Source organism: Parasteatoda tepidariorum, chromosome 8 (genome assembly GCF_982258835.1).
Source record: "Parasteatoda tepidariorum strain Cologne lab strain chromosome 8, Ptep-v5.0, whole genome shotgun sequence".
Taxonomy (NCBI): domain Eukaryota; kingdom Metazoa; phylum Arthropoda; class Arachnida; order Araneae; family Theridiidae; genus Parasteatoda; species Parasteatoda tepidariorum.
The window spans coordinates 32,469,880-32,496,428 of NC_141762.1; the positions used below are offsets into that span (position 1 = coordinate 32,469,880).

Below are 26,549 nucleotides of genomic sequence, written 5' to 3' on the forward strand. Positions count from 1 at the left end.
TTTTGTTTAAAAAAATAAATATGTAACTTATTTTAGGTTCTTGAAACCTCATTTTTATGTTATACTTTGTGAAAACATTTAGAATTTAATATCTAAGAATTGAAATGGTAAAAAATGCCTTTTTTTCGGAATAATGCCCAAAAATTAATTTGTAAGTTTGGAAAAAAAATGTATACTAAGGTTAACAAATAGATTTCTGAATCAGAAATTTACAAGAATTTGAATCCTGAGTGAATATGAACAGTATGAGCAGCAGAATAAGATTTTTAGCAAGAACGGTGGAAATTCGGTTTTTTCAAAAACATTAGAAATTATAATTATTAGATTCATCATAAGATAAATATCAGATTTTTAAGTCATTTGCAAACAGATTTAAAAGTATGAATTCCAGCATTGCTAATGCTACAGAATTATTATTTCTTTTTGAAATCAGAGTGGTAATTTCATTTTTCTGGAAATATTAGATATTACAATAGTGAATAGAATCAGGATCGTAATATGTGCTACAGTAAAAATAGTATTTAACAAAGTACAGTTTTATTCAAATTTTTTTTTCAAGAACCTAACCAACAGTAAAGTAAGGACATTATTTAAACTGGTTCTAAGTTTAGAAAGTCTTAAAATAGAAGCATAGTGACTGTCAACATAAAAAAATATATAAATTTTGTTTGCAAAGTTCTTGATTGTTTTTAATTTAATAAAGTACAGCTAAATAAAACATGGTCATTTTAATTGAAGTGAAACAGAAATGTTTTTACAAAAATATATTTTTATTTATAATAAAAATCAATTTTTTTTAAATATTAATTTTTTTAAAATGACTCTTAGAAAAAAATAAGATTCTCCCCATAGAGAGCCAAGGCCTACTGTACCCATCTCAGTTTTCTTGACCTTGGGCTCTGGGGTGCAGGAACAGATGTTCCGGTCAGGGGGTCAGCCGAACGCGGAACCCCCAGTGTTTAGTCCCCATGCATGCTTGGTACTCATTTATCCACCCACTGAAGGGATGAAAGGCTGAGTCAACCTTGCCCGGCCCGAGGATCGAACCAGGGACCTGTGGCACGACTGCGCGAAACGCTACCGCTCAGCAGCCGGGCGTCTTTAAGCTTTACAGCTTTTCTTTAAAATTGGATTAAATGAAAAAGTCTCAAGATGGAAATATATTTAAAAGTATATATTTTCAACTGACCTAGACAAAAAAACTTTCATTGAATATGCGTGTTCACCCGAAAACTAAATAATTTTCTAATATTTATATTAGTTACATGTGTATTTCTATGTTATTATGTTAAATAATATAATTAGTCAGTAATCAGAGGAAAAAAATTATTAATTTAAAAAAATTATTCAAAATCAACTATGTCGGACTTAATTATTTGTATAATGCATATTCGTTGCAACTTGAAAAGCCAACATTCCAATGCAAATCAATATTTGACGTTATAATTCAGAAAATTTGATGAAATAGATAGAATAAAAGTATTTGAGTTATTAAAATTACAATTCATCATTTATTTTGAAGAGTTATCTAAAATAAATGTAATTAAATCGTTTTGAATCGTATTTACAAAAGGTAACAATTAATTAAATTAGCATAAAAACAAGATATCAGTTTGCTTTTCAATGAGTCGGTAACAATATCTCATTATACAATTTAATTAAAATTAGTTTTAAAGAAATTTTATGTTTATTGAAAATATACTTTTATAAATACTTCTAATTACATTTTTAAATTGAAGCTGAAGGAAATAATACTGAACAGAGTTCCTTGGTCTGAAATCTTTAAAAGCGTTTTAAAAATTGCATTTAAATAGAAAGTTTCTTTTGAGCAATAGTGAAAGAAAGTTTTTATTTATGATAAGTTTGAATAAATTAAAGTAAATTTAGGAATTAGAATTATATGTGTATACGATTTTTCCTTTTTTCTATAGTTCTTGAAAATTATACATGCTATTTCTTTCTATAATACTCATTGGAAGGCATATTAGAGTCATAAATAAACGATATGCTAATTTAATGTTCAAACAGTATTTGTAAATGGCATGGAATAGGCTTAGTTAAAAGAAAAGTTGTCTTAAATTTTTTTTATGTTCTGATAAGCATCTTCAAACATCAATAGAGTTATATACATTCTATATTTATCTTGGAATAAGTAGTATTATGATAGAAAATTAAATTATAATCTATTTTAAACATTGCGATAGTTCTAGCATTTCTGAAATTAGAAGAAATGATGATTTGAATTTTTTTTTTATTTTCATCATAAACTAGACAAAAATAAGACTTCAATAAACTTAATAAATCTTCAATAAACTAATAAGTAACTGTAGATTAATTACGTTCTTTGAAACATTTGCTCTTGAAAACGCTTAAAAAGATTTCTGACCAAGGAGTGAAAATTAGTTTCAGTTCGCTAAAATATTATTATCTATCTATAATGATCGGATAATACCGATTAGATAAATTATTGCAAAGCGAAAAAGCGATTAATTAAAGCCTGATTTCTGTTTTATCTACTTCTGTTTTATCTATTCTGTTTCGGCATTTTAGTTTGCTGGAACAGGTTGGGCAGTAAAGCATACTTATTGTTATAATTAAATCAATATTAAAGTAATAATGCAACATTTTGACTGAAAATAAGTTACAATATCTTCTGATATTATAATTCATACTATTTAATTTACGTCTAACGAGTCAATATTTTAAAAAGCGTGACAAAGATTGGAAACTTTAAAAAAAATTAAAAATTAATAATGTTTTAATTAGTTTCTAATTTATGTGCTTAAATAAAACCTAACAAAAGATGTTTAAATGTATCATTTGTAACTGTTTTCAAAATTGAAAGATTCACTAGCCTTCTACTAAAGATTCAATAGGGAAAACATGACTTTTAAAAAGATCTACCAATAGATTCATTAGGAATCTAGTACTCATAGGGAACTTGAATTAAAGAATAAATACGGTGGAGAGATTAAGTTATGAAAGAAATGTGTTTAACACAAATAAACAGTTCAGGTTTTTATAATGAAACACCAAATATACTTACAACGCATACTGAAATCATATAGTCTGCAAAGGAAAACTCAAAATTATAAATAAAATCAAACGACAAGCAATGCCTTTCATGTTTAAATATTGAGAAACTGTCTATCAAAGTTCATTATAAACGAATCTATAAAGACTCCATTCTGTTTAAGGTCTAAAAATCCTGATTTCCATAAAAGAGTTAAAATCATTTTAAAAACCGTTTTTTTTCCCTCAAAAAAAAACTGTATTTTGATGGTAATTTTTTTGATAAAATAAAAAAAGTGCGAAACAGCAGATAAACTATTTTATTTAAGTCATTTGATTGATTAATTACTGCACTTTATATTAAGAGCTAATGAGAAATTCTAGTTTTTAAAATTAGAGTTCTAATTACCCATGCTTTTAGTAAAATGCAACAGTGAAAGCAAATTTAACAGAACGAATGTTTTTCACGTTCGAGTTTAAATAATCACGATTCTCAGAACATTGAATTCATTTAATCCTTTATTCAGTAGAAAGTAATAATAACATGTTTCAACTATATAAACTAGTACTGGAAGTTTACATACCGAATTCATTCTTACGGTCAGAAATAAAGTAGGCCACATAATTATGCAGCGGAATGCTTATGATTGCTAGCAAAAAATAACAAGCAAGTTGCATTTTTCATATAATTTTAAATTGACTGATTAAACGAAAAGTGATTAAACATCTGTATTATAAATGCTGAAACTACAAAAACGTTAAAATGACGAATATTTAATGAAATAAAAATGTGGTAGAGATCTATATTACCATATACCAAACGCGTTTTCAAGGTCCAGAATAAAGAAAAAAGTAGGTAGCGGAATATTGAAAATTGTCCACAAAATCTAGCAACAAGCGGATTGAATCTCTGTCATAATATTTAAATGCACGATTTAGCATCAAGTGATTAACATTTCAAATGTTTAAAATAATGATAAAAGCTTAAATAAAGAAGTTTTAATTATAAACATGTTGAAGATGTTTGTATAAACAAATTCTAAATGCGTTTTTAAGGTCAAAAATAAAGGAAACAGCAGGTAGCGGAAGAGTAAAAATTGATGACAAAACCTAGCAACAAGCAGATTGCATCTTTAACGCTTAAATGCTTGATTTAACAGCAAGTGATTAACATTTTAATTGTTTAAAATAATGATTAATGATCAAATAAAGAAGCTTTTTCTAGTAACACGTTGAAGAGGTTTGTATAAACAAATTCTAAACGCGTTTTCAAGGTCAAAAATTAAGGAAACAGCAGGTAGCGGAAGAGTGAAAATTGATAACAAAACCTAGCAACAAGCAGATTGCATCTTTCGTAGAATGCTAAAAGGCGTGAAATAACAGCAAGTGATTAACATTTTAAATGTTTCGAATGATGATAAACGTTTAAATAAAGAAGTTTTGATTATAAACAGGCTGAAGAGGTTTGTATAACCGAATTTCAAACGCGTTTTCACGGTCAAAAATAAAAGAAACAGCAGGTAGCGGAAGAGTGAAAATTGATAACAAAACCTAGCAACAAGCAGATTGCATCTTTAACGCTTAAATGCTTGATTTAACAGCAAGTGATTAACATTTTAATTGTTTAAAATAATGATTAAATAAAGAAGCTTTTTCTAGTAACATGTTGAAGAGGTTTGTATAAACAAATTCTAAACGCGTTTTCAAGGTCAAAAATTAAGGAAACAGCAGGTAGAGGAAGAGTGAAAATAGATAACAAAACCTTGCAACAAGCAGATTGCATCTTTCGTAAAATGCTTAAATGCGTGAAATAACAGCAAGTGATTAACATTTTAAATGTTTAGAATGATGATAAACGTTTAAATAAAGAAGTTTTAACTATAAACAGGTTGAGAAGGTTTGTATAACCAAATTCCAAACACGTTTTCACGGTCAAAAATAAAGGAAACAGCAGGTAGCGGAAGAGTGAAAATTACAAACAAAACCTAACAACAAGCAAACGGTGTATGTAACCCTTACTAGACCTTTTCATCTCTTGAGGAGGTGTCTCCCAAGATTCATTCTAAAAAAAGGCCCTCTCATCGGTAAGATGACATCGCCTTCCCCGGCTCTCTTCTCATTTTACTTCTCGTACTCATTCGAAGGAACTAAGTTTAGAAGATTCTCTTCTCTGTCTCTTTAAACGTGCGCGTCTTTCTGCAAAATGTAGTCAAGGAATTAAAAAAGGAGTAGAATCCATTAATCACCCAGTCATATGTGAAGAAAACATAGAGTAAAAGATAAATTTGTTTGTCAGCTGAGTAGAACTAATTGCTAATGATGAAAAATATATGTTTAATTGGAAATAAAAGTTTTTTTTTTCATTGCAAAAACTTACCAGATATTTTTTAGTAATTTTAATTTCGCAATGAGTAGAGAACATGCAGATATTGCTCCTTTCAAAGTCCCAATTTAAATAATGAGATTTCGCGACTACAATTATTTTAATCATTTTCAAATAATAAATTTTTTTTTTACATGGTTCCAAGTAACAATATTTTTTCAATGGTTTCAAGTAATAATATTTTTACACAGTTTCAAGTAATAATATTTTTATATGGCTTCATGCAATAATATTTTTGCGTGATTTTAAGTAATATTTTTTAAATGGTTTCAAGAAATAATATTTTTATATGGTTTCAAGTAATAATATTTTTATATGGTTTCAAATAATAATATTTTTATATGGTTTCAAGTAATAATATTTTTATATGCTTTCAAGTAATAATATTTTTTTACATCGATTCATATAATAATATTTTCACGTGGTTTCAAGTTATATATTTTAAAAAGGTTTCTTGCAATAATATAATTATATGGTTTCAAGTAATAATATTTTTACATGGTTTCAAGTAATAATATTTTTCATATGATTACAAGTAATAATATTTCCTTACATGACTTCAAGAAATAATAATATTTTTTCAACAACATTCAAGACATAGTTTGGGTTAAGGCGGATAGTTCGATGCCTTGGGAAGTGCTAGTGTAAAAATTTATTTGTAACTTGTCTGACCGACCACCACCAATAGGTGACATTTTGTGGGTCATAAGTGAAGGGTCACACACTGGCGCTGTTGTTGTTGAGCAGAATTCAATTTTTTAAGAAATATTTTGAGAAGAAACAGCATTGTTGCATTCATTTCGTTAAACAATTTCTGAAAAATCTATTCAAACTGCAAATAGTTAAAAAATAAAATGACGTTAACTAGATTCACAACATAGTATGATAGGAATGCATTTGAGTACTCCTCCTCTGATGTAGGCCCCCATGCTTTCCAGCCCATGATTTGTTTTTATGTTAATTGTAGATGTATTTTATTCGTTTCATGCTAAGAATGTCCTAAAATGAAGCATAAGTAAGCGTTACATATCTAAACTACATATCAATTGCTTACTTATAACGTTGATAAACACTTAATATATTTTTATTTCTACAGAAATCATAAAAACATGTATTATACATATAAAAACAAATTATAAAAAGGCATAAAATATTATTACGCATATGTTTTCTCAACTTAAATGCATATTTATAAGTATATATTCTTAAACTAATGTACTGTTGATTTAAAATTATTCCATAAATTTCAAACTATAGCTTAATCAGGGCAGGAATATTTAAAATGCACCTTTGTTCAGCACACTCAAAGTAATTTAAAAATTAATGGTTTTTCAATTATTTATTGGCGCTGAAAACTTCATTCTTCCATGATTATTAATGAAAAATCATTCTTGTCATAATTCATCATGTTTCACAGATAATTTTTGCATAACTCTTCCTTCGCATATTTTTGGATCCGTTTACACTAAAGCAGAATATATTAGTTTTCATTCTAATTTTATTAATCAATTCTCGTGTAAAATATTAAATATTTATTTATGTCACACTTATAATAATAGGAAAAGAAGAAGATAGAGATTTTGAATTGGAAAATGCAGAGTTTAGAGCTTCATGCCATTTCCCTAATATTTTGTCATTACGAACGTTTTAATATGAATTATTAATTATTTAGGTTTCTGAATGTCTTATGTTGTTGAATTCCCTAAGCTATGCTTTATACTTCGCAGATTTAAGAGCTTCATGCGATTATTTATTTATATATATATATATATATATATATATATATATATATATATATATATATATATATATATATATATATATATATATATATATATATATATATATATATATATATATATATATATATATATATATATATATATATATATATATATATATATATATATATATATATATATTTATATATATATTTATATATATATATATATATATATATATATATATATATATATTTATATATATATTTATATATATATATATATATATATATATATATATATATATATATATATATATATATATATATATATATATATATATATATATATATTATATACAGCTTTTCTATTTTATATTTTTTCTTAAATAAACATCTATCTTCTAAAACTATTTATGATCAATTTTTAAAATTATCCAGTATAATATTACCTTGTGCACATCCATTTCGGGCCCATCCTTGGTAACTAACAAATCAAAACTCAGAATAACAAATCACTTCAGCAGTGCAGTAAGAACGACACTTTAGAACCCTTTTGTTACACTCAATTTGCGCTTTTGTTTTCATCTTTTGTTTTCATATTTTGTAATCTGGCAATCTTCTGCGAAAACATTTTTAAATCATTCTTGAAAAATAACTGTCCATGTAAGTTGTTATGATTTTGCTACTCGCTTTATAGTCCCCCCTTTTTAATGTTTTTTCTTTTTATTTTATTTTTTCTTTTTATTTTATTTTATTATCTGTTTTTACATGTTATATTTACTTTTTATGATCTTTTTTTATGTAGTTATTTTATAAAAAAATTTTTTTGAGTGCTCCTCACACTATTGTATTAATATATTTTGCTTTGGCTTTATTGATACAATATCAGAAAGCACTCTGTTTTGCGGATATAATCGTGTGGGCTGAAGAAAAGATTATATCTTTTTTTTTTCCGGTTTTTTAATTAACATTTCACTTTTTTTTTTTTTTTTTTTAAAAAATGTTGTTTGTTGTTTTTTTCTTACTTATTATTTCCCACCCCCTTTTTTCATATGTCTATAATTTTTCTTTGTTTTATTCTTCATTTTGAACTTATATATATATATATATATATATATATATATATATATATATATATATATATATATATATATATATATATATATATATATATATATATATATATATAATATAAATATTAAAATATTTTTTATAGTAAATAGTAAAATATTTTTTTTTTTTACTTTCTTCTCTTGTCATTATTTTTTATTATTTCCATTTTTTCTCACTATTTTAGCTTATTTCACGAGTTCTATATACTTGCAGCTTATGCGCAGTTAATAAAACTTATTAATTTTCTTCGTTTTTCTCTTTGTTTTTATTGTGCCATGTTACAGTGATCATATTTAAATCAGCTTTAGCGCTTGATATTGTCTACTATTAACTTACTTTCGTTTTCTTTTTGTTTCCGTTTTGAGTTTGGTTTTGTTTTTATTGTGCTACAATATATATATATATATATATATATATTGTAGCACAATAAAAACAAACATATATATATATATATATATATATATATATATATATATATATATATATATATATATATTCATGTATGCTTAGTATAAGTGCTTTAAAGGTCTAAATTATTTATTTTTATTAAGTCATAACATTGATTCACTTTTGAGTTATTTGAGAAAGTATCTCTAATAAAATCCTTTTAAAACTAAACATCTTTTTAAAATTGAACGTAATATCCGAGAACATGATAAAACACTGTTTAAGAAAGAAAAGAGAATAAATTATTGAAATTCGACCATACATCGCGTTAACGCAAACAACATTGTACTTCCTTGTTTCTATATGAATTTCAATTATACTCAGAAATTTTGAAGCATGTTGAATGATGATTTTTTCTGCAACAGTAATATTTTTTAACTGCACACCTAATCCTACGGAGAAGGAAATTTTGTCAAAGTCTGGTTTTTTTATAACCCTTTTTTAAATCATGTCACTTTTTTTTCTTCCTTTCGTTTTCTTTAAAGCACGATCTTATAGTTAAAATTTAATGTAAACATGGTTCCCTTTAACAACACATTGAAGGATGCTGTGAATTTGTACCCTGTTATTGTGCAACTTACCGATATCATGGTTTAACACTGATCATATTTTTCGAAGAGTTTAAGTGAAATTAGATTTAAAACTAACGTGAATTAAATATTTTATAGAACTTTCTGCAGAAAAGTTTAAAATGTACATCTTGGAGTATGAAGGACAAAATATTAAAAAAAGTCTCTACTGAATACAGCATAAGGAACATCACTCTAAATCAGCGATTTTTAATTTTATTCGGCTATGGAACCCTAAATAATCAACATTCTTCCAACGGAATTCAAACTTTGCAGCTAAAGTATATGACGTATAAAGTATAAAGTTGAATAATAACGAATGTTGAATAATAAAGTTGACGTGTAAAGTTGGTATAAAGTATAAAATCAAGTGTGATCGTATTTACTTAAAAAAGACTGTTTTATTTTGAAAATACTAAATGCGAAGACTGGCATTTTTCATTGTTTTATCAATACTAATCTTAAATTAGGTTTTATATCCTTAAGTTGAATTTACTGTCCTAGAGATGAATTTAGTCTTGTTACGAATTTATTTTAGGTGTATGAGCTTTAAATTAATAATATAATCCAAACTATGGGTTTTGTGGAAATGAAATTTAAAAAGAATTTCTATTAGCTTTTAAATTGGCTATTTTGGAAACATAATTTTTTATTAACAATTATTTTACTCATGGTTGAAAATCGTGATAGGAAGTACAAATGCAATAGATGATAAATATTTGTCCTTTTCATAGCTTTTTCAATACATTACTATTTGATAAGTTACGTATTTTTTTCCAAAAAACTTTTCTATTTCTTTTTTATTGGAATTAAAGTATTATTTTAATTGATATCATGAAGACAAACGAAATATTAAGTGAATAATAAAATATTGCTTGGATCTAAATCTAATTACATGTTTCGAAAATGATTAAAAAAGTTGTTTTAAGAAAGTCATAATTCTCTTAATTTACTCTTCCACAGAACTCTAGGGTTTATCGGATCACTATTTAAAAATAGCTGCTCTAAATACAGCAACCATTCAAGTTTATTTTTCACCTGCTTTACAAATATTCGATATGTGAACTATTGGTGGTCGTCATATCTCATTCTAGATATGTTGTAGTTGGAATTTATTTGCATCGCACTAGAGCCGCACAATATACTATTGGCGACTGTCTAGGAAGCATCCTTGACGATAATCCGAAGATATGTCATCCCAATTTTTATCCTCTGCAAAAAGGAAAAACCTGCTCACGAAGTCTAGCACTTAACGGTAGAACAGCTTAACAACGACTAATACCACACATCCTCGGTCCCATCGCAGGCTGATCAAACTGGTCACCTCGTCCATTGACCGCAGCCAGTGATACTTGACTTCGGTGATCTGCCACGTCTTAACTATACCGTGTCTTAACAAACCGAGTCTTAACGATAAATCCACTGCGAGACCATTCCAGATTTAATAAGATTAATAGAGAAAACCTTAATATTTAATATTTTTTTCATATTTAAAAAATATGCCAGAAAATAGTTTATTTTTATTGATATCCTTAATTATTGATTAATAAATATCTAAAACAAAATTTTTAGAAATTAATTGCTTTTGAAATTTTTACTTAGATTTTCATTGCAGAATTTTGTTATGCGTCTTTCTTGATAACAGTGCATTAATAAATATTAATTGTTTATTCATGCTTAATTCTATTAAAATGCACGCTTTATATTAATATTTATCTAACCTGACATTTTTAAAAATCAAGTATCAGAACTTTTATTATTTCAATACATTAAAAAGAAAATTTATGACTATGCTGTTCTTTTTATTTTCATTTGCATAACAAATCCCAAAGGAAATAATATCATAGATAAAGCCTTGTGTAATAAATATTTGAATTTTGACTGTTATATTTTATTATTTTTCTTACATTATAAAGTTACTTAACAATAATCAATATGTTTTGTTAAACAATAATTATAATCCTGAACCAGATAATAATATTAATATTTTTATTTAATTTAAATTCAGAAGAAACAAGATTTTATACATTTCAATAGTAAATTAAAAATATAAATAAGCTTGAATTTTTCAATTTGTGATTGCATTACGTATCTATTAATAGAGGAATTTCTTCCATAGATAAAACGTTGTGAATTGAGTATTTAGATATTCAGTTTCTTCAGTTAAGTAACCTCATGCTAAGATTACTGCTAATAACAAAGATATTTCAAGAAATATTTTTGCAAACCTATAAATTTCTATCTGATATGGATTGAAGAAATGAAATTTATTTGGAGAAAATTTTAAATTTAAAGCAAAACTTACAGAATCAATCAGTTTTTCAATCTTCGGTTTCAAACGGAAACACCATCATATTGATTCGTTTGCTTGATGAATCATCCAAACATGGTATTCATATCTTAAATTCAAGTAATTAACACATAAATAAATTCTCAATAAATTCTCAAATTTATTCGAAAACTTTTTGTAGTTATTTTAATTTTTTTATTTAAAAAAGGAACTCAGTACTAGTGCATGACTAAATTATGAAAATGCTCATAAATAAGTGTTAATAATTTATTTCGATTATTTTATGGCAGTACAATAGCGATATCTATCTCAAGCCTTGTAGAATTGTGCTATGTCTTTTATTTCTAACTCTTCTACGAAGGTTTGTTGAGTTGATAATGAAATGGAAATTATTTCATATGATTTTTTTTATTCCTTCAGAAATTTTGACATGGATCAAATACTATACAAGGGCACTTGCTTTGGTCTTACGAAGAACGGGAGAGAAAGCGGAAGAAAAAAATCTTCATCACTGTCTCCATCCTCCCTTCCCACCAAGAGTAGAAGAAGAAGAGGATATCAGCGGCATTCTTCGAGTCTGAGCCGCTCCAAATAAGCACACCCTGATCCTTCCGCGTTCCCATAGCACCTAAAGAGCATGCGCAATGGAGGAGCGGGAGGAAGATGAGGATGCGAGCATCCGGCGTATTGCTCTTGGGCATCTCTTTGCATCTCTGCTTGTTGTTGATACGGTTAACGCAAGAGAACGTTCGCTTCGTTTGCCGGTTTTTGGTTATCGAGTTTCGGTTTTCGTTCATCTGAATGTGCTTGTCTTAATCCGATGGCTTTCCCTGAAATAGATGAACTTATTCAATATATGGACCACAGTGTTCTGTAGAGGTTATATTTGGAAGAACTTGGAATTCCGTGATGCGCTACAATTTTTTTTTATTTAGGGGTGAGTAAATTTTTTTAGGACTTTTAAATAACTAAATCGGTCATATTATTACCTCAGAGGGTTAAAATTGTTTTTAGAAGAGTTAAAAAATTATTATTTTATTAATAAAATGAATTAAATTAATAACTGCATTTTAATTAGCTCAAGCAATAGTTCAGGAGAACTGTCGTATAATTTACTTCAACTAAAAAATGCTTTAGTAATTAATATCCAAAAATCTATATTACTTTGAATATCATATCAGAAAGTTTTGAATTTTTATAATTTAAGTTAAATAAAATGAATAAATTGTGGGAATTTTTAAAAAATTTTAAATTTGCAATATATTTTGGGAAATAAATAAACAGCAAATTATAACTAGAAAATAAATTCCTTTCAAAACGATATACTGAAATATATACTGAAAGAAATAAGAAGATATTGGTCTCGATGCTACTTTAATATCTTCGAATATAATTTTACCAAAACTGCAAAACTAACTCTAACTATTCATTCTTCCTTTCAATGTGTAGGAAGATAGAAATGATTTCAAATGTTGAAATAGCAATAAAAATTAACATATATTTATAATTATTATAATTAGTTATTTTTATAAAATGAAATTCTCTATCTCTTAATTATACATACATGAAAAATTAGTTTTAAAAAACTCGTATTTTTTGTAGTAATTTACTATTTACTATTTTTACCTATTTACTATTAACTATTAAATCTATTTACTATTTACAGTTCATGAAATAAAATTAACTACGTAAACATCAATATCATATAATATCATTATCATAAATGAAAAACGCAATTAAAAGTAATAATTATCTAAGGCTTAAACCAAAGTTTTTTTGGAAGTTACAAAGATTAATGTAAAAGTAATTTTCGGTGTTTAATGCCTTTTGTCTTTATATCGTCGTTTATGTCTTCAGATTTCCAAAAAAATGAATTTATTATATTTAATATTGTAAGGCATATCATAAATAGGACAATAAGATAATAATTCACCACGTACGAATGAATACAAGTATTGATTTTGCTTGAAAATAAGTATATCTGAGCTAAGTATATTTGAGTTGAGATATTGTTAGAAAATAAGTATACTTTATCTAAATGACAATCTAAAAATTACTAGACACCCCAGTGCAAATTAAAATAATTTTCATGTGAAACACGAAAGTTCTTAAATAATTCAATGAAATAATTTTTAAATGGATATCAATGCCTTAGATATTATAGCAAATGGAATTTTCTTATAAAATCATATAAATGAAAAAACCTTAAACTGTAAAGGATGATTTAATTTTAAGGATGATTTTGTAATTTTAAAGGGATTATTTCGAAGTTATGATCACAATGTAAAGTTTATTTAATTTATTTAGAAGAATTTATAGGAGATTGCTTTTGCAGATTGAGACAGTTATTTTATATTAAATGCAATCGCAGTCAATTTTCCTTCTCTATTGGTATTGCCAAGTTTAAAAAGAAATTTGATATTTATATAATGATCGATTATACGTCTTAATTCATTCATCTTTATAATTTTTCCCCTATTGATTATCATTTAGATATCGACAAATCAGTTGTAGTCTTTCCATTAAAATTTTAAAATTTTTTGTTGTAAAGCCCTATAGAAATATCATTTAAATTAAATGTTGTGAAAGGATAAACCTATTTCGGTTAAAAAATTAAAACATTATAAATAAAATATGCTGAAAGCTAAAGATATTAAAGGGTTTAAAATATTGATAAAGGAAAGTTATGTTTTTTTAAATAGCTTATTGAAATAAAAGATATAAATTTGCATTATTAAAATAATTAAGTTGATTTCATATGCTATCATTCTTTCTTTCAGAAATCTTATGAAACTATATTTAATTTGTTGCAGAAAAAATATCGTAGAACTATTATACGTACTATTATACGAATTATTATATCGTATAACTATTATTATACCAGCTATTAATATACGGTTTAAACATCAAAGTTATGGGATATATATTATCAAGCAAAAAAAAACATCAATCATAATCCATACAATAATGGTAATATATACAAAGTTGAAGACACTTGATAATATGTACAAATTAGAAGAATATTAGTTATGAATAATTATAGTAAATATTTTGATACTATTTTGGATATATTGGATTGTTTCTTCTTGACTTAACGTGACTGTTTTGTGGCGGTTACTCTTCTCTAAAAATCAATTAATTACAGAATTACTATTTTTTAAAATTTGAATTTCTATTTTACTTTTCGGATAGATGGAACAGATTAATAATAGTTTTATTTAGATTAATTAATTAAAAAAAATTATGCAATGTTTTAGCTTTTGCTATTGAATTTTAATTTCCTATGTGATTAATACCAGCGATTGAATTTCAAATCAAATTAAAATTTCTTTTACAAAATGTTTCCAAAATTTTCTGAAACCTTAAGTAGCTATTTTGTATAAAATTAAGTATGTATAGAAATAAATCGCTCATAAATTTGAAAATAAATGAGAAATGTTAAAAAAAATCTATTTGAATCCCTTCGTTTATTCACACACATTTAGTTATTGAGTAACGATTTTACTAGGGAATCGTATATCAAGTTAATTAAAAAAACTAAAAGCCATTTGTTGTAAGTATATTTTTTTACAAGGATAATAATGAGGACTTAAAGTTGCTAATGAGAGACTTTTGATTACGCGGTATATAATATGAGTGCTAGCTTTTCAGCAGTAAGACGAAGGAAAATGTATAATAATTAATCTTACTAGTCTTAATTTATATTAATTAAACTAATCATTTATGTATAAAATGAGACCGTGGAGGCTCAGGAGATAGAGCACTCGCTCCTAATGACATGTTCCCGGTTCGAATCCCAGCGATGGCTGGAAGATACAAATTCCACACCCGGCTCGCACCGATAACAGTGCTGACGTAAAATATCCTTCGTGGTATACGGCTCATGGGTTAGAGTTCCTTTGCCGTCAGGCTAAGTGTGAGAGGTTTTCGTGGTTTATTTTACTATTGGTTGATCCAGGAATTCTCTTCTTCTCGGTTGGGTTAAAAATTATAAGGTTACGGAGTTGAACATTGATAGTCGTAAATTCAGATTCGGGTCAGCTGTCCAATGGCTGTCATAAAACAAAATTTAAAAAAAATTGCTTTACAGGTTACCTTATATAGATAAGTAGTTCGATTAGTTGAATAAGTCTTGCTAAATGATATTTAAAGTTAGTTAGAGCTTTGAAATTCGAGACGCTAAAATATCAAAGATCCGTTCAAAAATCTCATGCAACAGAAAACAAAAATTGCTCCCCAGTGTAATTATGACAAGCTTGGTTTACTAGCGAAAGATTTCTGATTACGTGCTATATATAGAGAACGCTAACTTCTCAACAGCTATCTTACAAGTCTTTTATATGCAGCTTTATTAGGAAAATAAGATTTGTTCAATGATGTTAAAAACTACTTAGAGGTAAGGAGAGTCATTCAAGTATCAATTGTGGCTTCAGAATTAACTGAAATCATCTTCATTGGTCCTTATATTTTGTCTTAGGTAACAAAAAATGAATTTTTTTTAAAGGCGATATATTTTTGTTAAATTTACTATTAATCAGAACAAAATTGGGTTACTGATGAGAAATTTTAGTTTACGTGGTAGATATTGCTAGAGCTAGCTTCTCAATAGTAAGGTGACTGAAAAATGCATAATAAGTTATCTTACATGCTTTAGATATGTAGTTCGATTCGCAAAACAAGATTATTAAAATATAAATATGATATTAAAAACTTCTTAGAGGTAAGGAGTGCTAGGCAGGACTCAGTTGTAAATTTAGAAATGACAGAAATTATCTTTGGTTTTTCTATTCTGTACTAGTATGCAAAAGAGGATTTTTTCAAAGACGATGCATTTTCGTCAGAGAAACATAATAAAAATTTTACCAACTGTAACACAGTATATTTATTCTAAAAAATAAAACATTTCGTTTTTAGTATAGACTTTTTTTTGCTTTTGGTCAACTAAATTAATTTTACATTTTAATAGGTCAATGTAAACAAAAGACCCTTTTTTATATTGCTTAGGAAAGTCCTAATAAAGCTTTTTTAACGAGCTGTTAACCTGTGTACAGTGAAATAATTTTTTTTAATTCTTGAAGTGCATTAAATGTAAATTAAATACATACCGAATTTAATTTCATCTCTTTTTTACATTTGATCTAGTTAAAATCTATGACAGCATCCAAGAGATTCTAGAAATAAATAAAACAAAATTAAATATGCCATAGTTCTACTAGCATATTTAAATAACAATTTATAATTTAAAAAATGCTTGTAGTATGTAAAATAATATAGAATATAAAAATTTGGAATGCTTATGGAATATAGAATATAAAAATGATTGTACAACATAAATATTTGCAAAAACGTTTTCCGTTTTTTAGTAGAGATAAAAGTCTGGGTATACACATAATTTAGAAATTGTCTTACAAAATGAAAAAAAAAAGTTAAACAAGTTAGCTCACTTAAAAAAGTTAACATTAAATTAAACAAGTTAGTTAGGTTAAAAAAGTTAATAATAAGTTACTTCATTAAATTCATTTAATTAAAAAACATTAGTTATTTCGTAAAAATAGAGCACAATGTCGGTATTTTAAGCTGCTAAAAAATTAATTTAAATTTCGATGCAATCAATAATCTCTATTATAAATTTGCTTGTATAATATTTTAAAATGTACAAATAATATAAAAAATAATTTTTAAATTTATTATTTTATTTATTAAAGAGAAATATCGGCAAGTTTATGCATAAAACAAGAAGCTCATAAAAACAATTTGTTTTTCAATTTTTATATTTTGAAGTTGGTTTTAAAATTTATCACTTTTTGTTTGAATTTTAAGACTAATATTATTTGGACTTCTTAAAGCTATTCTGCCTCAACAATACATAATAATATTCAAGTTTTAAAAACAAAATCTTGATAAAGAGTGACTACGAATTTTTATGAAGATTTCCGAATATTTGAAGTACATAATTTTTGAGAATTTATAAGTATTTACTTATAAGAGACATAAATAAATAAATTTTTCATCAGAAAAGACGATTTACATACGTAGAATTTTATTTTCTATTTAAAAAAATAATACTTACAATATAGTTTCATTTATTGCATAAAATATTTTTTTATATATATATATTTAATACCATGTTGTATTAATTTCAGAAAAAACCTCAGATGATATGCATTAAACTAATTAAATTTTTTACTACAAAGAACTGCTTATTGTTCTGTACAGTCTTTATATTCTTTAATGATATTTTTGTTGACAAAATATTTGCTAATTTTCTTATTATTTCAATTTCAAAATGAATTAATTAAATCTTTGGGGATTGACATAAAACCCATATTATAGCAAAAATAAAGCTTATTTTTTATCAACTTAATGATTACAATTAAACTCTTTGCTAATCCTTTTTAAGTAAACCGCAATATATTATGTCTAATTCAAGCATTTTTAAATTCCCAATTTTTAATACCCTTATCAAGTACGTTAAGTCTTTTATAAAATAATGCGGAATTCAGAAGAGAACAAGACAAAAAAGGAATGTAAAATTTTTTGTATCACGCTACTTTGCTTTGCATTGAAATAAAAATAAATATATGAATTAGTTATAATTTCTAAATCCTTTCTTCTCGTTATTTTTTGAAAGCGTTTTTTTTTAAAAATTCGGGACATAATATTTTATTCATTTCCCGTTATGAGCTCATTAATTTATTCGTAAAAAGATTACATGTTCGTAGCAATTTTGTATTTTATTATTAAATTAAAAATAATCTTCATTTATACCTAAAGCATTTAAAAATAAAATACATTTGTTCCAAAATTTAATCAATGTGATAGTTTTTTCGAATGGTTTTATGCCTACATATTTATTCATTGATATTATTATATTAATTCGATATTTTAATATCTGCTGAGCGTTAATTAGAAGAAACATAGTGGTCGGAGCAGCACCGGTTAAATGCAGACCCGCACTGTCATTTAGCTTTAAAAAACATCAATGTAGGGTATACCGGGCAGTGGCACTTAACACACATTTGCCAAAGCGACTATATGATTGTCGACATTTGCTGGTGGAAGGTTTTTTGTTTTAAGAAAATATTTATAAACTATGGGAATTAGAATAGTTTTGATTAATTTATTTCAAATTATTTTATTTCCACGGGTCTTTAAAAAAAGATAAAATTATGATTAAAGACGTCTTAATGATAGAAATATTCGAACAATAATATATAGTAAACAATTCATTGTAATTTGATCACTCATTCATGACATATTGACGTTGACATGTTATGTTCAATGTCGACATTTTTCGGTCTTGTGTTTTGTTTTTCAATCGCTGATTTTTAAAAATTAATTATTTAAATTGTATAAAGTCTTAAGAAGTTTTCAAATTGAAAAATTCTTTTAAATATTGTCAATACAAAATACAAGAATTTTCGTTTATTAGCATTGATAAAAATTTATTAATAGATGAAAATTTTATTAATAGAATTATTAAAAGGGATAGAAATTTATACAAACAAACAGATATCATTTCATTTGTGTGACGAATTCTCGTGAAATAAAATCTAAACTTTTAAGGACTTGAACTCCTTCTGATTTAATTACTTATAATTTATTGAAATGTGAAAAATAAGTTTTTTTTGCTTAATGCGAAAGGCTATTAAATCATCGCTTTCTAGAGAATGACATGTATTACATTTTCTTATTATAATTATTTTTGATTCATGTTTCGTTGCCCTATTATTTCCTTTTATTTTTAAAAATATATTAACTTGCATTAAATTTATTTCTAAATCCCCATGAGTAATTGTTCGTTTTTTTTGATAAAAAGAAAAAGAAAGCTTTACTTCCACTAATATCTTGATAATCACACAAATCCTGTTTAAGAAAATTTTTTTTTGAATGTTATTCAATATGAAGTTTAGCAGGTGTTTCTTGCACAAATTAATAAGCTACTATTTGAAAGGTAAGTTTCGCTTAAAAAGAAAATTTTCTCCCTTTTTAAAAAAACCGTTTCACGGAAAGATTTTGGAACGATCAGTTTGTCAAATTTATCATATTACACGCACCACTTGTTTAACCTTACAAATTTTGGCTAAAACAACATAACAATTAACACGATAGATTGGAAAACACTAGAAAAATAACAATAATATAAGTTCACCCAGAAAACACGCTTGACCAACAAACGCATTGGCCTCTGCTGTATCTTCCTAAACGTGTTAAATCTAAATCTTTTCATCTAATCTAAATCGTTTTTAAAATCTAATCTTAACATGCATTTATATTTGAAATATGAAGTGTGACTAGATTAACATATGGTTAATTTTATAACTGTTAATTTTTTTTAATAAAATTAGTGACATTTTAATCTGATATTCAATTTATCTATTTTATTTACACACGTATACATAAATCATCATAAAAAACTAGAATACTATTCTTTTCCAAATAGATTACATTAGTAATTATATACGAATTATTCGTTTATATTGATAGTTTTCTAGTATCTGATTTAAGTATGGAAATAAGATGCTTATGCAAGCATTTTGCCAAAAAAGACAAACTCATTTAAATAGGTACGAATAAAATGAAATGTTAAGCATCTATTAAATGAAAATGTTCTAGATATAAAGGCTACTGAGTGGGACGTTGTTGAAAATATTAATTTTTAAAATCTGTGGCTTAAGCATAAAACTTTAATATCAAGTTAAATTTGTATGAGGAAGCTGAATAAGAAATATAAAACTAACATTTTCTTTTAATTGTAAATTCTATCTTAGAACAGAAAGTTCCTGAGAAAGTTCTAAAAATATTCTTTCTTTCAGAAGAGAATAAGCTCTTCAACCACTGCACATTTTGCGAAGTCAGTAGATTTTTGATTTAGACTGCCATATCTAGAACTTTTTTCTTTTATTTATTTCTGCTTTCATTTCTTTTTGAAGTACAAGAAATGAAAGACGGGTTTTGATTCAGTCTATTATAGTAAGAAATGAAATGTCTTGGATCTTTTGAGAAAATGTAAAGAAAGATTGAGATCGTATTTTCCGTAAAATTGGTTCCTTGATGAAACCACTGAATATAAAGTTGACTGAGAATTTTTCGCAATAGAATGAATTACTTTTATTGCATTGTAAGCAAATTATTTTGTCATTTATATCAAATATCTCTCTTCTTGCAATAATCACTAATGTAACACACTCAGTATCATTTTTTAAATCTGAACATGAAATTATTTAAATACACTGTTATATGTTTTGTTAATAAATGCATGAAAGTGATATTCACTTAGTAATAATGTTAGTGAAAAAAAATAATTTATGAATACGTAAATGAATTATGAAAAAAAAACACACCAACAATGAAACTGATTTGTTTGAATCTGACAGAATTTGTTTGTTAGTGAATTAATTGTCTAATTGATTAATTGAATAAAATAGGGTTGGTGGCTAAGCTCTATAACCATTGCGTACATTTAAGAGACATTAAATTCTTAATTTAGTCATTAATATCAAAAACTTCATTTTTTCCGATATTTATTTCTACTTGAAAAACACTAAATGAAAGACAGGCTCTGTTTCAAAGTAAGAAAGGAAATGCCTTGTAAGAAAATTTAAAGAAAAACTGTAATTGTATTTCTCGTAAATTAGTCTTTTTTTTTTACGAAAACACTGAATATTAGATTAATCGATAATTTTCTGCAATAGAAAGAATAACTTTTATTGCAGTGTAACCAAATTATTTAGCAATTCATAACAATGACCATGTTTCTATTACTATTATAATACATTCGATTTCAGACTTAAATACACATGTGGCATTTTTTTAATAAACTATTGTATCATGATTAGTTAATTTATTAATAAATACATAAAAAAATATCCACTTAAAATGATAATAAGAAATATGAATATAGAAAGGAATTATAAAAATAACACAAGTAATAAAATGGAGTTCTTTGAATATGCTACAATTGTTTTAGTTAGTAAACTATTGCTTCATTAAATAATAGAGCTAACATGGTTAGTTTAAAAAAGTTGGTGGCTAAATTCTTTAACCACTGCTGTTTTTTATAAGGTAGAAAATTTTTTACGTTTCACCTACAATATCTAAAACTTTACTTTCGAAAATAATGTGAAAATAATGTAAAATGATATGAAAAAAATAATAGATATGTTTGTATTCATAGTAAGAAATGAAATTAACCGGTTTCTTTTTAAAAATGCAAAAAAAAAAAAAAAAACTGATCATCTGATCTGAAAACTAGTTCCTTGATGAAACCAATGGAGATAAAGTTAATCGATAATTTTCTGCAATAGAATAAGTAAATTTTATTGCGTTGTAAAATAATGATTCAATAATTTATATATAAAAATATTTTCTTTAGTTTATTTTCCATGTAATAATAATAAATAAAATTTTAACTTAAATCTAAGTTTTGAATTATTTAAAATGTCTTATTATAGATTTTTAAGTTAGATAGTTTATAAATGTATCAAGTTCTTATTTCTTTTATCAAATATTAATAATGAGAAAAAAATACAAATACTTTTAAAAAATAAAAAGAAAAAATAACAACACAAGTATAAAATGTGTTGCATAAATTACTCAAATTTTTTTTGCTGATTATAAGAAAATAGCAATTGATAACGCTGGTGATTTAAGAAGTTTAATATTCAGCATAAACTATACTGTGCGAGAACGGAGAAGGTAGAACACTTTTGAGCTAATGATTGCATTTTCATGTTCTAAAATTCAATGTTTATGGTTCGAGAAGTTAAATTTAGATGGACTCATTAATTTGCTTAGAATATGTTCTAATAAGAAATTAAGATATAGCCTAAATGTATATTATAAAAATTACATCAAATTTTCTTTCATGTTTTTCACAGAGCAATGACAATAACTAATAAAAACTCATAAGCAAATAAATAATTCTTTTATATAATTTTTCAGCTAATTTCAATCGACATTATCAACTAGTTTATCAAAAAACTGAAATTTTAATCAATTGAAACTTGGTTCGGTATTTAAAGTCCTTTAGCTTGAATGGGTTTAGGCTTTACGATAAAGTGTTCTTAAAAATAAAAAAGGATATCCAGTTCCAAATCCTATTCAATCATCTAGATTTATACCCTATCTAAAAAACATATTATTCTGGTTGTGTTTCACTAGATAAGATGGAAATTTTTGTGACTAACTTTTCCGTTACGTCATTAAAATTTTAAAACTTATTTATTACTCGTTCCTTATGTTAATATGGTTTTTCTTTCATTCTGGTTTCATCCTGCTTTCATTTGTAGTTTCTTCTTTTGGATTCCACGGATTTCTGTCAGGTTGGTTAGTTTCCTTCATTTCATTTCTGATTTTTTCTGCTTTAGTGAAGATATTAGTTTCTGAGTTTGGTTAGTTTCCCAGTTTTCATTTCTGGTTTCTTCCGGTTGGTTATGTTTTTTTCTCCCTTCAAGTCTGTTTCTGTCCCTGCTTTAATTTGTGGTTTTTACTGTTTGGTCACATAGGGTAAACCAACCAGTGAAGGAACACTACCCAGTGAAGGAACATTTCATATATATTGATTAAAAATAAGAATTTGAAAGTTTTTCTTTAGAATGATTGGTAACAATAGCTTACTGCCAAACAATAGGAAGTCATCTAGCAATATTTTGGATTACCTGGTCAAATATACTTCTCTGGAAAAATTTTTGAATTTGTTATTATCTCTGCAACACCTTGTTTCGCTGAAAAAATTATAAGGTGAGTGTTTGTATTTATATGTTTGAAGTGGAATTAATTGCATGTAATAGTCTTATTTTTCTCACTGTGAAAAAGAGAATTCAAAATACAGTTATTGAAGATACGTTTTATTTTTTTAAAGCACGTACTGAGCATACTGTGCATAATCAAGTACTGAGATAAGAGGGTGTTTATTCACTGGATCACCAAACGATGAAAAACCAGTGAAGGAACAAGTGTTCCTTTACTGGGTTTTTTCCCAGTTAATGAAAATAAAATAAATTTTTGAATTTTCTTGTACTTTTAGTAACATTATACATCAAAATTCTGTTTCAAAAACAAAAAACAACTTCTAACCAGTGAAGAAACAGGCATGTTCCTTCACTGGGAATACTTCCAGTGAATGAACAGTAATATGTGAAATATGATTTTACATGACTCTAGGATAAGTACTTCTGCTACATAGAGGACAATCGAAATTTTGTTAAAAATTGTATGAATAATTCTTGAAATAATTTCAGTTCAAAATGTTAATTTAATTGCTTAATTTATGAAAGAATTATAATTTATATTTATTAATGGGGTGTGTAGTTACATCAAATGTTAGGCAACTTAATAAACTATGTTTAGAAATAGAAAACTAATTAAATATAATCATAAAAATTTGAATAGAAAATTTTTTCGCTGGTTTTTGCACCAAGAACTGATAATAAGTTATCATTATAGGATAGCAACGTGATTATATAATTTATAAAAACTACTTTACTATGTTAGATTTTAGAAGCAAGCTCCTCAACAAAAAACAGAGTTAAACAGAAACGAAACTCAATTTCTTCAGAAGCTTAAAAGGGAAATCCCTCAAGATACGTTGGAAATTTTTAACGCAGCATTGACTGAAGAGTCTAACATCCAAAATGTCCAAGAGCCTGTACTTTTTTCAATATGGAAGAAGTACGTATTAAAAGAAGACCACTTGGTTAAGTCAAACTTAGGAACTGAAGCTAGTATTGATAATGAATGCATCTTAGATATCGAATTTGAAATGAGTCCTCATGCTGATCCTCTCTTAGTTGAAAAAAGAAATGATTCTATAAGTAAAATCAGTACTTCTAAAGATCCTCTAGATACAAGTCAACAAGAGATGGATTTTCCTCAAACTTCAAGACACCTTTCCCCCGTCTATTTTCGAGAAAGGCATTCTAGAAATGTTGCTGAAAAATCAGAAGAAGTTTGGAAGAACCATTTACATTGGCCAAATATTGATGATAAAAAGAAAGGTCAAATAAGAAGAAAAATGAATAAATTACCTTTTGCACTAACTTCAGAGAAATGGCAAAAATTTCAAGAGGTGGAAAGTAAAAACAAGAGAATATGGAGAAAAAAAAGGAAGAGGAAATACTGAAAAAAGAAAAAAAGCTTCAAGAAATAAGAGGGAAAAGAGTAAACAAAAAGGTGATAAAATAATAATGATAATAAACAGCATCGGATGACACAATGATTCAGATTTGACTGTCAAATTATAAGAAATAATGATTTTTTAAAATTTATTTTGTATTTAACATCACTTTAATTTCTAGTTCATGATTACAGAATAAAGTTAGCATTTTACAAATACTTGTATGTTATAATTTCATAAATAGTCATGTTTTTATATATTTGTTTGGCTAATGAATTCATAAAGAGCATTAAAATATAACCTAAATTAAGTGTTCCTTTACTGGGCAATTTTGTGTTCCTTCACTGGTAAGAGCTGTTCCTTCACTGGGTCTTCTTACTACTTGTTATTTGATCCTCCAAAACTTTAAAACAATATTATGCAAGTTCTCTACAATTTTTTTTACATAATTTGCAATTAGTAACAAATATGTTGACACTGTCATTTAACTAAAATTACGAATTTTGAAATTAATATGATTTTTTAAGAGGCAAGCGAAGCTTAAGTGTTCCTTCACTGGTTAGTTTACCCTAGTTTAGTTTTTCTGTCGGTCTCTAGCTCATGGTTGGTTTTTATTTGTGCGTTTTTCTATTTGATTACACGGCAAATCCTTCACGTTGGTTAGTTTTACTCTAAATAATACGTAAAACCTTTTTTTATGTGTCCACCATTGCTTAATATTGAAGAAAATTAGAAAGAATGCATCAATTTACATAACGCTTTAAGAAAGATAAAAAGCGAATATTTTTTGCTTAATTCAGTTAAAATATTAAAAAAAAATCCAACCCGGTTCATCATTTAAATGAAAACAAATAAAATGTTAACAAATGCTTGAATCCTTAACCGTTTAAATGCCGAATTAAGAGCGAGAAAACCAAATAACTTGAAATTTGATAAAATCACTACTAAATAGCCTTATAAAAAAAGCGAGTGCAAAAAAAGATTTAAGTGCGTTTTGAATAATGTTCCATCTTTGGAGCGTTTGTTTTTGATAGGGAAATTTTTCTAATTAATTGTGGTCAATATCGCTTCAGCGGTATTCCAATATATATTTTTGCGTGGAATAAATTGTATCCTTTTAGAAGCTGATTTTGTAAAATTTACTTTTTTAAAGCACAAAACGATTGTATATTGATGGTATATTTTACACATTTTCCAGGAATAGGTTTTGAAATACGTTAAGAGAAACACAATTCCCACATTCATGATATTTCAAAAAATTGTCATCAGCTTTTTGAGTTCTCTTGACTCATCAAATTTCACTTTCCAATTTGATTTTATAATTGGGCATTCCCTTTTTTTTTTTTTTTTTTTAGTTACATTTGACTTATGTATTTTTTTTGGTATTATTTCGTTTTGTATTATTTACTTTTTCGTTTTTTTTTTATTTACGTTAGACTTCAAAAATTGTATTTTTGTTTTGCATTATTTCTGATTGTATTCTTTTAGAAGTTGATTTTGGAAAATATACTTTTTTTAAAGCACAAAACGATTATATATTGATAAGATATTTTACTCATTCTCCAGGAAAAGTTTTTAAGATACGTTAAGAGAAACGCAATTCACACAACACTCACACACATATTTTAAAAAATTGCTATCAGCATTTTGAGTTCTGTTGGGTCATAAAATTTCACTTCTAATTTTATTTTATAATTGGTCCTTCACTTTTCCGCTTCTTTTTATTTACATTTGACTTCATTTTCTTATATATTATTTTTTTAAATTATATTCTACAAACATGGAATGGAATAACACTATTCTTAGTTATTTTCGCCCATGTTTTTCGTATTAATTGAAACTCTTGGTTCACCAAGCTCTAGCTGACAAATACCTAGATTTTCTGAATCTGAGTC

At 26.1% G+C, this 26,549-nt stretch overlaps 1 long non-coding RNA gene across 1 annotated transcript in view; it reads left to right on the plus strand.

Moving 5' to 3' along the window:
• The first annotated feature begins 11,979 nt into the window (after positions 1 to 11,979).
• The window catches only part of LOC107438516 (uncharacterized), an 83,569-nt gene continuing 68,999 nt past the window's right edge, over positions 11,980 to 26,549 (plus strand). Inside the window, exon 1 of the long non-coding RNA XR_001583385.4 lies at positions 11,980 to 12,474. This is a non-coding gene — a long non-coding RNA (uncharacterized LOC107438516). The remainder of the gene's footprint in view (positions 12,475 to 26,549) is intronic.